This window comes from Taudactylus pleione, unplaced genomic scaffold (assembly GCF_031769625.1).
Source record: "Taudactylus pleione unplaced genomic scaffold, aTauple2 ptg000206l, whole genome shotgun sequence".
Classification (NCBI taxonomy): Eukaryota; Metazoa; Chordata; class Amphibia; order Anura; family Myobatrachidae; genus Taudactylus; species Taudactylus pleione.
In genome coordinates this window covers 8530591-8546319 of record NW_028284608.1, presented here as the reverse complement: position 1 = coordinate 8546319, position 15729 = coordinate 8530591, and the positions used below count along the sequence as shown (strand labels likewise).

General features: G+C 46.8%; 1 protein-coding gene across 1 annotated transcript in view; it reads left to right on the top strand.

Annotated features, from left to right (window-relative positions):
* Window positions 1-200: 200 nt before the first annotated feature.
* FERMT1 (FERM domain containing kindlin 1) overlaps window positions 201-15729 on the top strand; it is a 96472-nt gene continuing 80943 nt past the window's right edge. The window contains exon 1 of the mRNA XM_088478037.1: window positions 201-360. The gene's annotated coding sequence lies outside the window, so the exon portion shown is untranslated. The remainder of the gene's footprint in view (window positions 361-15729) is intronic.

Genomic DNA, 15729 nt, shown 5'->3' with positions numbered 1-15729 from the left:
GGAATCTGGGAAATGTTGACAACTCATCTCTTCCCTGTTGCAAGTGCTCAGTCCACAGACACCAGCCCTAAAACCTAGTTGGAGAATTCACGTTGCTCTGTGCAAGGAAAAGCTGAACATGCTGTTACCTGCAGTCACAGCAGCTAGGCCAGAGCCAGGATGGAACCCTGGGCGGGATCCATCCACACAGCAAGTGCAGTATTCTCCTTTCCCACTTCATAATCACCTGCCCCCTCTACTCCTCTCCCCGTCATAGCTGGGAGGAGATAAGCAGTTGTTGCAGGCACCACCACCAGTGTTCCTGTCTCTGTGTAGAATCCAGGTGGGCACATTACTGCTGTGTGGACACAGGAAACAAAGGTGAGACAACTTAACTGGGAAACCTCTGCTTTACTGTATACTGTACTTATGTAACCAAGAGTAGCGGCAGCACTTATAGCAATATTTACTATAATTATTAACTTTTATTTATAAGGTGCCACAAGCGTATGCCTAGTTGTACAGGGTAAACATAGAAAACAATAATTAATAATAATACATAATTACCTATATTACCTTTAGTTATATCTGGTCTGTCAGCACTGCCTGGAAATCACCCATGAGGTCTTTACAATATCACTTATCCTGTATTCACAGCACAGAGTATTTCAGAGGGTTATATACTGTAGATTTTATACAATGTTTTAGAATGTGTTACTGCTTTAGAAAACCATTCAATACTCCTATCTAATTATTGAAAATTATAGAACAATTACCAACATATTTGCATAAATACAAATGACATGAGTATCATCTATATGTAGAGAGTTCTGGTAATCACTTTGTAATGTTATCACTTTTGTGTAATGCACTATATATGCTTATTATAAAGGCAGCGCAGAATTGTGACCATTGCGAATCTTTTGTATGGTACCTTGTTACACCAAAAGGGTTATTCTGGGAAATTCCATTTTATTGGCACATTCCTCCAGCTTTTGCAAGTATGTACAGCATTCAACAGATACATATGCTGTACTCTGGGCATTTTTTATATACTTGTATTACTGGAGTGTGACCAGTCATAGGCAAACTCAGGGGAGGTTTCCGTCTGCCCCCCTTCCCAGTACACACATGACCACAGTAGACATAGTAATATAATAGAATTTTTCTAGTGCTGCATTTTCTTCTCAGTATCACAAATGAAATAATTAGCACCACCTATGGATCTTTTAACATGTATCAGACAGTAATAAATAACCTGTGCACCAACTAGGAGATCTGGAAAACATGCACTGTTAGGGATGTACTGCTATAGAGCCCAATTTGTACATATATGTCCAGGGCAGTGCTAGGTTCTTCTGCCGCTCCTCCAGACTCCCGGATTTGCTCCAATGCTCTGGAATGGTGCCTACATCTAAAATAAAAACATTCAGCTCAGGCAGGATGGCCTTACTGCCGCATTTAATGGTTTACTGTGATTGCTGGTCCTCTATATGCTGGAATTATGATATACAATACACTTTGTATGACACATAATAAAACTGGTTGAGTACTAATTCTGCCCTCTTCATGGGCTGGCCACATTCGCTCTAAAATCAAGCATTTGGAACCCCCCTCTAGAAATCCTGCATTTGCCACTGCCAGTCTTTGTTTTTTAACTGCAGCTGGTAAGTGGGTTAGGTCTGAGAGTCCGCTGTGTGGAGAACCTCAAGCATCCATTTGCAGTAAGGTCCCATGGGTTTTAGTATAGTGTGGTTATGTTACATCATATCGCTGCAGTTGTGAAGGTCTTTGTAACCAGTATTTTATTTTGGGCTCCCCAATAATTCTAGCAAAAACATTTTAGCAACCAATCAATTCAAAGACACATTGGATATTGTAGGGCTTATACGTGCTAAAAAAAACAATGCAGTAAAATAAAAGGTCTATGGGTTGAACTTGTAAATATGTACATGTCACTTTTTTACTGGGCAAGTGCACCTGTTTCGTACATAAGGGCCTATTGATCATTGTATAGTTGCAGGATATTCCCCTAAACCCGACGTTTTCAAGGGGTACCCGAAAATATTTAGGATCTCCGATATCTGCCGCAGTCCCTCCATTTTTGTTCACAAATGTCTACAGTGCCGCCGGATTTACCAAGCTTGGTCCTGATAACATGACGCCATTTCCAGAAGGCGTTATCCTATAGTAGCCTACTACGGGCTACTTTTTTACATATTTTTCTGGAGAGGGAGCGTCACTGCTAGCCCCCGTTGAAAGAATGTTGTTGGCTGCACATGCGCAGTGCGCTCTGAAGACCGGAATCAGGAAGCGGTGTGATACATTTACGCTATCACACTACCACCAGCTCTTTGACAGGACAGACTCTAATCAGAGCCCATCTCCTGGCAAGAGAAATTCACTTTTAAATATTCATTTTCATGTTGCAGTGAAAATGCGGATTGTGATAAATATGCCCCATAGCTTGTGGTTAGGAACAGCTCAGCCTGTCCTGATGACTACTCATAATTGTCTTAGGGATCCATTTAACACTAATACTAAATGCAGGCGGCATATTTAGTTTAGTATCACAGTGATAGTAATGAATATGCTGTCGGTATTTAACATGACTTTCCTCTCTAGCGAGGTCCCCTCCTCTTTGCTGTCCTCTGCTGAGTTGCAGCCAATGGAGACTGTACCGGTAACGCTATCTATAGATGGCGTAAGCGGTACGGTAACAGACGGCGGTAAGCTAAGCTTTACTATTGTTTTCTAATTACGGAAAAAATGTCATAACCCATTCATGCCTACCCTCCCGGGAATTCGCGGGAGGCTATCGATTCTTTGGGTAACCCCCCGCACCCCCGGAAGGGTAGGCACTTCTCCCGCATTCTGCCCACTTCCTAGTGAAGTGGGCAGAATGGGGAGAATTTCCACGGAGATCGCGGGTTCCCCATGTAATGGGCGGGGCTTAATGATGCAATTCTTCATGAATCACGCCATTTAGCCCCACCCCCTATTTAATTTTGCACCAATTCCCACATCTTGATAAATTGCGCAGAGACTACACACACATAGCAGGCTTGGGGATGCAGTAACATGTGAAAATACAGGGACTGCAAGATAAATTAGTGATTCCTCTGTGTCAGGGGTTCCCAACCACGGTCCTCATGGTACATTGACAGTCCAGGTTTTAGGGATAGCCATACTTGAGCACAAGTGACTTAATTAGTACCTCAGTTATTTTGATTTAATCTTCTGAGCACAATGATGGATATCACTAAAACCAGGACTGTTAGTGTGCCTTGAGGACCGAGGTTGGGAATCACTGCTCTGTGGTATCCCTGTTGCCAAATACTAGAAGGAAGCGGTGATAACAGCATTCTCTGTCGAAAGAGCTGGATAACGGGATTATCATTGCTTCATAAATAGACCCCATAACCTGCTAGTGTGATATATAATATATATCCTCCAGTATCCCCAACAGGTCATATTCTCTGGATTTAATTCTGGGATAATTATTTACCAGCAAATAAATGAACTCACCTGCGCTGGATTTAAGACATACAGAAAACATGACCTGTTGCGGGTTACTTGAGGACTGGAGTTGAGAACCACTGCATTAAACCTTGTAGTATGCTGGAGTGTTGGAAGAGAAGGGCGAGCAGAGACATTACCCTGGGTGCTGTGTTGGGCCTCTGTGAATAAACATAGATAATATACCGGTACTATCGTCATGAATGTCAGTTAAGAGAATATTACTATAAAACTGCTGGTGGTAGGAGGTGATGATACACAGAACACAGGTGGAAACTGTAATGAGGACAAATAGTACAGAAATCTTATACAAATAATACTGTCTGCATTTCTAGTATCTATAGATACGTAAATAAAAATCTAGCACTGCACTGTGTATGCTTTTGTATATACCTTTATGTGCTACAAGTCCTGTGTTTTGAAATACCCTAGCTATGTATTTTCAAATTGTTCACATATTGCCACTATTGTGTCTGTACTCCGTTATCTTTCTTCCTATTGTTTTCCTCGTGGCACAATCTCTATTAAGCATAACATTGAAAATAAAAATCAGTATGAAAATTTATATACCTGTATTTATTAGAGATGAGCGGGTTCAGGTTTCAGAGATCGGAACCCAGCCGAATTTAGTAGATCCGGGTCGGATCCAAGCAGGCTCGGGGTTTCCCGCCTGACCCTGATCTCAAACCGAGGCAAAACCAGAGAGTCGGAAATCTTGCGGTTCGCGAGCTTACGTCTCTATGATCAATGTAGTATATAGGGACCACGCGGCGGACGCCATTTCACTCCGGCTGTGGAGACTGAACAGGGAGGGTGGGTAGTGTAGGGCTGGGAGAGTTGCTGGTGTTGTTTGGTGTTGTGCTGTCTGCTGTGTCCTGGGCTGGTGGTGCTGATCCATTCTGGGCTGTGCTGTCTGCTGTGTCCTGGGCTGGTGGTGCTGTGCTGTCTGCTGTGTCCTGGGCTGGTGGTGCTGTGCTGTCTGCTGTGTCCTGGGCTGGTGCTGCTGATCCATTCTGTGCTGTGCTGTCTGCTGTGTCCATCTGGGCTGGTGCAGAATACATCTGGGCTCTGCTGCGTCCATCTGGGCCCAAGTTCTGGAAAAAAAAAAAAAATAGTGAAAAAAAACAAACAATAAAAGTGTCTTTTTGTGTAATATTTTTCTGTGTGTGCATGTGTGTTAGGCTTAACCGACAAGATCCAGCCAGCAACACAAGTTGCAACCTAGTGCTGCCCGACTCCAGTCGTGATCAATCGGTGCTCTGGGCTCAAGTTCTGGAGCTGAAAAAAAATAACAATCAATTGTCTTTTTTTGTGTAATATTTTTGTGTGTGTGCACGACTGCACATGTGTGAATTTTGTAAACGCACCTTGGCTACACTATTGGTGCTTGTGACACTGCTTCAAGACCGCAGAAAATATGGAGGGCTGTCACATGACAGGAGAGCAAGGCGAAGAACCACATATTGTAGCTGCTGCCGCCAGCAGTGCAAGGCCGTCAACTTCCTCGTCCTCTATGAAGGGACTTAAGTCATGCCATCAATATGGTAAAGCTACTTGTACTGAAGTTAAGAAAACAAAATTGAAAGGAAATTTGCCTTTAGATACACAAAAAATTGGCAATATGCCCTTCACTACACGAAGTGGCAAGGAAAGGATAAGGCCTTGGCCTTTCTTTATGAAGACTGCTGGTTCTGATTCTGATACCCCTTTGGAAAAAACAACTGTGTGCCCTGAGAAATCGAAATCACAAATCCCCGAGGAGAGTGCAAGTGTGTCCGCGGTTGCCATGTGTGAGCCAGACCTAAATACTAAATACTAAGTTCCAACATTTGTGTACCCTCTGTAAATGTGGGAAGTCAACATCTTGCAGACGTAGTCAGTGAGGATGCTTCTGTGGAATTGCACATGGAGCAGGAGGATATTTTGGTAGTTGAAGGTGCTAAGGATGATGAGGATGTTGATGATGAAGATGTTGGTGATGAGGATGTTGATGCCGAGGATATCCTTTGTGTAAGTAAGGCAACAGCTGTTGACCATGGATTGAAAAAGCCAAAGCCCATTGTTGTCATGCTGGGGCAAAAGACAAAAAAAATCCACTTCTCACGTGTGAAATTATTTCCACCCCAATCCAGACAACAGCTGTCAAGCCATATGTAACCATTGTAAAGCAAGAGTGTGTAGAGGGAGGGACCTAAACCACCTAGGAACCTCCTCCTTGTTACGTCACTTGGAGCGCATTCATCAAATATCAAAGTGTATGTCGCCAAGTTCCAAAACTCAAAACGTAACAAGTCCAGTGTCACCTACCTGCTCCCTCTCTGTGGGATCCAAGCGCCTTCGATCTCCAACACCAACACCTGCATCATCATCAACATCCTCATTCGTGATCGGAAGTAATTTTAAAAAACAATTGACTATTAAACAGTCCTTTGATAGAGGAAGTAAGTATAACAGCTGTCACCCAGTTTCACAGTGGATCGCTGACGCCATGATGGCTGTGCTAGTATTAGATGGCGAAATAATAAAAAATGAGGATGATAGTGTGGAGGATGTGCAAAAGGAGGATGAGGGGGAAATCTGTGTCCTATCTGACGCTAATGTGGATGTTGATTATAAGGATGTGGTTTGTGTAAATCAGCCACCAGTGGCAGCAGTTCTTGCTAATGATAAAAAGAAAGCCAGAAAAGCAATGTATTGGGTGTGGAATTATTTAAATCTAAATTCTGACAACAGTTGTGAAGGCATCTGTTCCATTTGTAAAGCCAAAGTTAGCAGAGGAAGGGACGTTAACCATCTAGGCACCTCCTCCGTTACGTCATTTGCAGCGAGTTCATGCAATTTGTTTAACAAAATTATAATGTGTAAATTAATAACAAGCAGTCCAGTATCAGCTACCAGCAGTTTGGACCATAACATGCAATCTCCACCACCAACACCCTCATCGTCAAGCTCCTCCTTAATAATTGAAGGTAGTCATTCCAAAAAATGTTTTGTGGGGGCCCAAACAAACGAAGGAGTTCAGCCACGAAAGTGTCAGTCCTAGTGGCTAAAGTGCTTGGTTTGTTAAACTGTGCATGTCCTTTTTAATATCCCACATAAGAGTGGGTGGGAGGGACAATTCCATCTTGCTCCTCTTTCCTTTACATTTGGCACAATTTGGGGCATTGCCGACTGACATTATTATAGTTTATTAAACTGCCATCCTGTCTGCCACTGCTGTGTGGCAATGTTTCATAGATGTCCTATATTTTGTTAAACTGCCGTGCGTTTGTGCTGCAGCTCTGTTGCTTACTTTAGCCAGCCAGCTCGCTGCAGCCTTTGGCCTATATTGGTGAAAAATAGTGAAATCAATATTGTGAGCTGTGAGGTGATTAAAAATGCCTGGAAATGCCTGAAAATCATTGTTATTAAGGTTAATAATACTGTAGGAACAAAAACAGGCCCAAATGATGTGGTTTTAGCTGTTTATATAATTTTTTGGAAAAAATACAGATCCAAAACCAAATCCAAAACCTAAAAACAAAACACCAGGGGAGATCCAGATCCAAAACCAAAACACGAGGGTCGGCGCACATCTCTAGTATTTATTATTAGCACCATAGCATAGAGATGATGGTGAGTGCCAGGTTTTGATCTATGCCCTGTGCCATACATCCTTGCTACAACCCTGAAAGCATGCACCCTATTTTATTAAATGAGCCTTCATTTCTTTGTTTCTGCAACAAATTTGAACATACAGTTCTCCTTATAGTTCCTGCAGACAGTTCCTGGGAATTTTTCATTGCTTCTTTTCCCAGAACAAGTTATACCGTAGCTCTGGGACCCCATGTTACTCTTCTCACTATCACAAGCCCTGACTTGCTGCTCTGCAAGGCTGTATGTACACTGTTCCCCCTCAGGAGAGAGATATTAGGGGTTAGATATAGGAATGCGGATAAACCTGTATATTTTTGTGTTTAGTTTAGATGTGAATTTCCATACCGCAATAACAATCATGTTTTATGTATCATTAAGAATTTAAAAAATAACATAAAAAGCATGCAGGCAGAATACTGTAACGGATATTACAATGGAATATGGACCTCATTCAGAGTCTCTCGCAAGATGCGATCGCTCGCTGGCAAACAGGGGCCGGATATTGTAATGAAGTGCTCGCACTGCGTCTCGTAAGGATGCCCACTATGTTTTAGCGAGCTACGGCAAAGTGCGCTCGCAAGTGTCTAAAGATGCCCCCTTGCCACTCGCAACAGACGTCATCTCCAGGAAATGAAGGATTAATCAGCACCATCGGAGCTGCTCGCAGCCCTTGGGGTTGCCTTAGCCTGCCGGAAACATTGTGATCAGTGCTGGCTGAAATACAGTCAGGTGACATGTACCATGACGCTACTTTGTAAATTATGCACTCCCTTTAAACGACGTTTTGGTGGCCTGACACGCCTGCGTTCGCACAACCACTCCCCCGTTCACAAGCACCTTCCCCTGTTACCACCCACAAACGGCCTTTCTTGTCAATCAACTATCGGGAGTCACTTCCAGCTCGCAAGCCGTACAAGCGACGGATTTTGAGATCGCAAGGACTCATATGCACATTCGCACAACGAAGCGCGCATGCGTGGTCTGTTAACATCGGCCGTGTACGAGCGTGCGGCCGCTTGCGAGAGACTCTGAATGAGGTCCTATGTTCATTGGTTGGAAGAAAAAATAAACATCAGGCAGACAATGGGATTGTTTACTGACTAAAGGCAAATATGCAGTAACCCATAGCAACCAGCTTCCGGGAGGCTCCCGAATCTCGAAAGGTGCTCCCTTGCACCCGGTAGAGTGGTCAAGTCTACTGTAGCCCCCGAGTGCAGTGAGTGGTACGGGTGATTGATGACGCTATTCGTGTGGAATCGAGTCACTGTGGCCCACCTGCTTTACAATGCCAGTATCGCAGCAATTGTGCCATAACACCACCAAGTCCTCCCCCACACACACACATGTGCCGCACACTTTACAGTGTCACGCCACCCGCAGAGTCGACCGGTATGCCCCCTCGCGGAGGCTAGCCAGCAAGTCGCCAAGTATGTATGAAAGTACAGGGCACATGTCATAAGGGCTTGTTTCCATAGTGTGCACAATACAAATTTCCCCTCTGCTATACAGAAGTCTGCTGGCCTCCTGATGTAACTGTAGCACCAAACAATGTAGCTCTGCGCTATATCCAACAAGTGTGTTGTAGAAAAACTGAGTTAAGTAATAATGTAAATTAAACACTGAGATGTTGTTTATTTATGTGTAACTGCAGCCCAGACAAGTTGAATATTATTCAAGCGCCTTACGTATGCCCCGGCTTGTTGCTTACAGGAGAGTCTGACTCAGACCATGTTGATAGAATCACATCTACTGTATATTACACTGAAATCAGGTGCAACGTGTGCATGCATTGGGACTGTGTGCAAGACTAATCCTCATCGGCCCTTGTGCACTAGGGATGGCCATCGATGGCTTTCCAGTGATGGTCAATGGCTTTGCCATCGATGGTCGACACCATATTCCTGGGAATGCAGTATAATGTAACATACAGTATGTATAATAACTAAGCCATACTTGCCGACATTTGAGTTTTTCCTCCCCGGGAGAAGCCCAGGGAGGAGAACCAGGTGGGAGGTGTTGGTGGCGGGGCCGGATGGGTCGCCTCATTAAGCCCTCATAGAATCGTGTCATTAGGTCATGCCCCCTATTCACGGACCCGCAGGTCCACAAGAAAATTCTCCTTATTCTGCCCACTACACTAGAAACTGGGGAGAATGCGGGAGAAAAAATCAGGCCCTCTAGCGACTTTCGGGAGGGTAGGCATGTATGAACTAAGCATATGAGCAGCACAGATGGTGTAATGGTTACCATTACTGCCTCACAGCAGTGAGGTCGTGGGTTCAATTCCCTACTATGGCCCTGTGTGGAGTTTGTATATTCTCCCTGGGTTTCCTCCGGGTGCTCCGGTTTCCTTCCACACTCCAAAAATATACTGGTAGGTTAATTGGCTCTCCAACAAAAGAAAAAAAAAAAGAACATTAATGTGCATGTGTGTGTACATGTGGTAGGGAATATAGATTGTAAGCTCCGCTGGGGCAGGGACTGATGTGATTGGCCAAATATTCTTTGTAAAGCGCTGCAGCATATTTGTGCGCTATATAAATAACTGGTAATAAATAAATATTATGATGGTGATCCTGTCTATATATACCACATTGATGCATTGTACATGTGATAGGTGGCCCTTGTACTGCCTGACCAGTGTCTAATACACAGGGGCCCGCCTATTCATCCCACAATAAATGGCCCAGTAACTGGGACATTCATCATCAGGGGGTCCGATAGGTATTCAGCAAACTCCGAAAAATTGAAAGGTTTTGGAGTTTGCTGCCGAGAACAAGAGCCATCTCCAAACGGCGCTTGTTCTTGTAGCCCCGCTCCTTCCTAGGGAAAGGAGTTCCGGAGATGCAGAGATCCAGGCGGATCTCTCCGCCGCCTCCTCACTACCTCCCCGGCTGCTTTGCGCATGCGTATCCAGGATGAGGGGGAGCAGGTAAGTAACAGAAGTACCTGCAAAACTAACCACGGGGACAACTGCTCCGGTGTCACGTTTCCTCCGCTGCGAGTTGGATACTTCATCATCGGAGGCCATGCGCCTTCGATGATGATTGGGCCCTTCAATGAGAAATGCATTAGGTCTAGCAAAACAGAAATATGTGCCATTGTAAAAAAAATAAAAAAAATCAACTATCTAAGCTCTTACCACTGAGATTAATCGTAGGTTAGTGAATGAGTGCAGAGCTACAAGGCCATTCCAAATACTGGCAGGAACTGTGGGCCTGATTCAGACCCGCTCGCAAGTGGGTCGATGTTTGTCCACTGCACATGCGCACGCCGGAGCCAGCTCCGACGTGCGCATGCGCAAGACCCGGCTAGCGACGGGTGCTCCATCGCTCCGGGTCTCGCACAAAAAGGGGGCGGCTGTAGACTTTGATCGACAGCTCGCACCATTTTGGAGGCGGGCAGGGGGGGTGGCTGGCCAAAAGGAGGCGTTCCCGACGGAACGCCTGCCTTTTGGGGGCGGCCCCACTGACATCACGAGCCAGAAGCTCTCTGGGGCTTGCGGGAACGAGACCTACCGCAAGGGTCTCGTCGAAAGCCCCGATGGCCGAGACCATCACGACCATCACCTGGCCGCTCGCAATAGCTGTGGGTGGTCACCCACAGCTATGCAAGTGGCTCGGAGGCCGCACCAAAAAAAAAAAGCCCTGATTCAGAACGAGCGCTCTTTCAGAGCGTCCGGCTCTGAATCAGGCCCTGTGTTCATTATGTTAAAGCCTACAGACAACAAGAGGAGGGGACAGGGTGTGTGACATGACCATAGGCGTATTTATAATGAGTCCAGGGAAGCCTGCTGTGCCCTATGCTACTGTCTGTAACCTCTATCAGATAATAATGTGCCCTATGCTGCTAGCTGTAACCTCTATCAGATAATAATGTACCCTATGCTGCTAGCTGTAACCTCCATGAGATAATACTGTGCCCTATGCTGCTAGCTGTAACCTCCATCAGATAATACAGTGCCCTATGCTGCTGGCTGTAACCTCCATGACATAATACTGTGACCTATGCTGCTAGTTGTAACCTCCATGAGGTAATGCTGTGCTCTATGCTCTTGTCTGTAACCTCCATGAGATAATACTGTTCCCAGTGCTGCTAGTTGTAACCTCCATCACATAATACAGTGAACTATGCTGCTATCTGTAACCTCCATGAGATAATACTGTGCCCTATGCTGTTGTCTGTAACCTCCATGAGATAATATTTATCCCAATGCTGCTAGTTGTAACCTCCATCACATAATACAGTGAACTATGCTGCTATCTGTAACCTCCATGAGATAATACTGTGCCCTATGCTGCTGTCTGTAACCTCCATGAGATAATACTGTGCCCTATGCTGCTGTCTGTAACCTCCATGAGATAATACTGTGACCTATGCTGCTAGTTGTAACTTCCATGAGCTAATGCTGTGCCCTATGCTGTTGTCTGTAACCTCCATGAGATAATACTGTTCCCAATGCTGCTAGTTGTAACCTCCATCACATAATACAGTGAACTATGGGCCTGATTCAGAGCCGGAAGCTATTTGCGCTCGCTCATTCAGAAAAAGGGGCTGGCTATTTAAATTGACCGTTCGGTCTTTGCGGTCTGTTGACGCCTCTATGTCTGAACGAGCGAACAAAACATGCGGTCGTTATTTTTAAAAAAACGCCCCCTGGCCGCTCGCATCATACGTCATCTCCGCTATTTATTAGATTAATCTAGTACATCGAACGGCGTATGAACTGCTTGCTATTCTTGTGGTTGGATTTTCCCACCGCAATCATGCGAGCAGTTCAGACTAAAAGACAACCAAGTGACGTGGTCAATGACGCTGCTTTGTTAATTATGCACACCCTTAAAACGCCCGTTTTGACCTTTTGGCACGCCTGCGTTCTGATCTCCACTCCCCGTTTTCAAGCACCTTCCCCTGTTACCACCCATAAACGCTTCATCCTGTCACTCAAATTAGCAGGCATTCGCTATTTTGCGAGCACACGATTTCTGACCGCACTGACTGGTTCGCGCATGCGTATTACAACCCATACGCATGCGCAGATGTGCGAACATCGCTCGGAATGAACGAGCGGCCGCTTACGAGCGGCTCTGAATGAGGTCCTATGCTGCTAGCTGTAACCTCCATGCAGGGGCTGGCTGGCAAATTTTAGCCTGGGGGGCAAATGCATGCAAGCGGCCCTGGCAAGTATGGATGGCACCCTGCCATCCGACCCTCTGTAAGCAGTTATGTGGGGCCCCTCCAGCCATATGTTTCTTTTTGAACCTATTACAGGTCAGAGAGGTTTTCTGCTTTACGTGTAATAGTGAAATCACTGATATGCCCTGCTTTTGCTCACACGCTATTGGGTAACGTGACAAGGGGGAATGCTCATTATGGGTGATGACAGGGTTTATATTAGGGGTGAGCGGATTCGGTTCTACTCGGTTCCGTTCCCCTAGTTTATATATGAGCTTTTTCTGTTATTGACACTTTGTTTCACACAAAAATAAAAATCACTGGCCCAGTGATTGCGCTGACGACAAAATATGTGGGTCCCAGGGACCTCCACTTAAAAAAATAGGGTCCTACCTGACCATTTCTGGGTCCCATCACAATTTATGTTTTAGCATTCCCCACATACCACCAAACATCCCCACATAACCCTAGAATGCCAAGCTGATATCCCCAATAGCATGGTATTATCCAGATTAACTTCAAGGAGAGGGCCCTGACATTATCAGCTACTGTCCAACGTTATTCCCTACCATCCAAGTGAGCATAGAGGGGAAATGCAATCTTGTAGCGAGCCACCGAGCCCGAAGCGTGGCGAGCATAGCGAGGGAACAAGTTTCTTCTTTAGGTGGCCTTTATGGGCATGGAACTGCACTTCCACCCTCACTCACGTCACTTCCAGGTTCCTAGCACGAAGGGGAAATAAGCTCTACCCAATAGCATCAGTTTTATACCTAGAGGTCAGACTGCAGTCCCCATTGACAATAATGGGGACTGCAGCCTGCTACGGTAGTTAGCCTTCTGCAGTAGATTTCTGTGAAATCTTCTGCATTAGACTGTTCTTACATAGCAGTGATGCATAAAATTATGCAGAAACTGTAGCATAATTTTAAGAAAAACGACAAACCAATAAATACATTATAAAAATATACCAAAAAGATTTTGTTCTCTTACCTTTGAGCAAAAATGCTCAAGGAATTCTCTGCATGTGCATTCTTCTGTCCTTTTATTCTGTGGGAGCTGGATGAGGGTGGCTGCACTCATGCTACAGGTCCTTATGGCTCCTCGTCTTCTTGATGTGTGGGAGGCGGAGCTGGGGACAGGTGTAGGAGGTAGGAAGCCGGGCACAGGAGTAGGAGATGGGGAGTCGGGGACAGGAGTAGTAGGTGGAAGTAGGGGAAAGGAATAGGAGGTGGGAAGTCAGGGACTGGAGACTGGAGTAGGAGGTGGGAAGTCAGGGACCAGAGTAGGAGGTGGGAAGTCAGGGACTGGAGTAGGTGTGGGAAGTCAGGGACCGGAGTAGGTGTGGGAAGTCAGGGACCGGAGTAGGAGGTGGAGAGCAGGGAATAGGAGGTGAGGAGCCAGTTATAGGAGGAATCGGGGAGGGGAGCTGGGAGCAGGAGGGGTAGGCAGGGACAGGAGAAGGGGCTGGGTGCCACTCGGTATTAGAGGGGAAGGGGAACCCCATACAGGACATGGTAGAGGTGAACTGGGGATAAAAGAAGTAGGTACGGACAGGAAAAGGGGTTGGGTGATACTGCGCATTAGAGTGGGTGAAGAGCGACAAACAGAGGAGGTGGAGAGGACCTGGGGACAAGAGTAGGCAGGGACATTAGAAAGAGCTGGGTTCCGGGTATTAAATGTTAAGGGAAGCCACATACTGTACATGAGGAGGTGGAGGGGGAGCTAGGAACAGGAAGAGTATGCAGGGACAGAAGAAGGGGCTGGGTGCCACCAGGTATTAGAGGGGGTGGGGAGCCACATACAGGAGGAGGTGGTGGGGAGCTGGGGACAAGAGGAGTAGACAGGGGAAGCAGAAGGAGCTGGGTGACTGGGTATTAGGAATGGAGGGGAGGCGGGCATTACAGGCAGAAAGCCGGGGACTACTGGAGGCCAGGTGCGCTGCGGTACTCTCACCCGCATTCGCAGCAGGCACCTGTATTTCGTAACACTTAGGCTATGGCCGTGCTGTCCTCTGGAAGGGGAAACGAGAGACTGAGGGTAGAGCCGTAGCCCCGCCCCTTACAAGTCAAGGGAACGGCCTTCTGTCAGCCCAGACCCTGCTGCTACCTTTCCCTCTGCTGATTGAATCGGCATGCGGGACTCAGGCAGCAGGGTCTGGGCTGACAGTAGGCCGTTCCATTGACTTGTAAGGGGCGGGGCTGGATGCCGCGGTGCTGCACGGGCAGCTGTGTCATACTGACTGACACAGTCTTCCCAACTTTACTGCGCATGTCGCTGGCGCGGCCGGCCCAAAGTGCTGAAAATGGGACTGGCCCGGGGGGCATCTGTCACCCTGCCCCCCGGCCCAGCCCGCCTCTGCCTCCATGAGATAATACTGTTCCCTATGCTGTTATCTGTAACCTCCATGAGATAATATTTTTCCCAACGCTACTAGTTGTAACCTCCATCACATAATACAGTGAACTATGCTGCTAGCTCTAACCTCCATGCAGTGCTCGAAGTGGTAATTTAGAGGTGGGGGTATGGAGATTGAATCTTCCCCCCCCTATGGGCCCCTGCTTCCATATCATCCCATTGTACTTCTAACCCCCCCAAGCCCCCCCCCTCACACTTCTCCCTGCCTGCTCCCCTCTCTCACACCCTGCCCTTACTGATTCCCTCTCTCTTTCACCCCCTACAATGGTTAGCCTGCCTCCCTCTGTCTGCCCCTCTCTCTATTCCCTCTCTCACACCCTCCCCTATTTCTCTCTTACCTGCGCTGCTGGAGTGGAGCCACCGGGATCCTCGGGTCTTCACTGCAGTTTATCTGGCGCCGCTGTGAGCCAATGAGAAGCTGCCATTTGCAGCTTCTCATTGGCTGGCGGCTGCGAGCCCTGCGATTGGCTGGCGGCCGCAAGTCCCGTGATTGGCTGGCGGCTGCGAGCCTCGTGATTGGCTGGCAGCCGCCCGGTGAGTGGTGCTGACAGTGCAGCCGGGACCAGGTACTTTGTCCCGGCTACATGTCAGCGCCTCCGCTGCCCCGATAGAGATGTGTCCCCTGCGGGACACATCTCTATACATTGCCGCTGCTGTTCCAGCGCTGGGATCCCATACTGGATCCCAGCGCTGGTGCACTCACTTCTGCATCTAAAATGAAGTGGGGCCGGGAAGTGGCGGTATGTCATACCGCCGTATACCGCCCCACTTCGACCACTGCCTCCATGAGATAATACTGTGCCCTATGCTGCTGTCTGTAACCTCCATGATATAATACTGTGCCCTTTGCTGCTGTCTGTAACCTCCATGATATAATACTGTGCCCTTTGCTGCTGTCTGTAACCTCCATGAGATAATACTGTCTGTGCCCTTTGCTGCTGTCTGTAACCTCCATGAGATATTTAATACTGTGCCCAATGCTGCTTTCTGTTACCTTATTGAGCT